The following is a 623-nucleotide window of genomic DNA, read 5'->3' on the forward strand; positions in this document are numbered from 1 at the left end:
CGCATCGCCCCCGTCCCCCTGCTCAGCTCTTCCTCCCCGAGCCCCGGACGCGCAGACAGCACGTTTCCAAACTTTGAAATGCCAAATCACGTTATTGCTGTGGCAGGAGGCTGCTTTCGGAGGCGTGACAGCTGAGTTTTGCCTATCGATTATGTGACACTGCAGTTCATTTACACAGCTCAAAAGCTTAAAGACACTGGAGGAGCCCCCGGTTTAACCCGAAATCCTAACAGAAAGTGAATCAACTTTCTGGCCAGTGTTTAAACTGATAGATCAGAACCTAATTCGGAGAGACAGAAAGGGAGAGAAACGACAGCACGGATTTATCTTGCCCAGCGTCCTTCGCTGAAACTTTAGAAACTGCGGCGTGGAAAATCCAGGGCCGAAATGCTAATTAGAAGCAGCGCGTTTGGTGTCCAGATATTTTGTATGTTTTAGAGAGCAGATTACAGCGCTTGGGGTTTCCTGCGGGTGCATGAAATACGTGCGTGGGCCGAGGCTGCCTGCGGCTGCAGGGCGGCAGCCGGGCTCCGGGGCGTCCCTGGCCGCGGGAGCCGGCGCCTTGCGTGCTCGCCCAGCCGGAGCGCCCCGGCCCAGCGACCGGGCGGCAGGGAGGGGGTGGG

Source organism: Aptenodytes forsteri, unplaced genomic scaffold (assembly GCF_000699145.1).
Source record: "Aptenodytes forsteri isolate BGI_AS27 unplaced genomic scaffold, ASM69914v1 Scaffold72, whole genome shotgun sequence".
Classification (NCBI taxonomy): Eukaryota; Metazoa; Chordata; class Aves; order Sphenisciformes; family Spheniscidae; genus Aptenodytes; species Aptenodytes forsteri.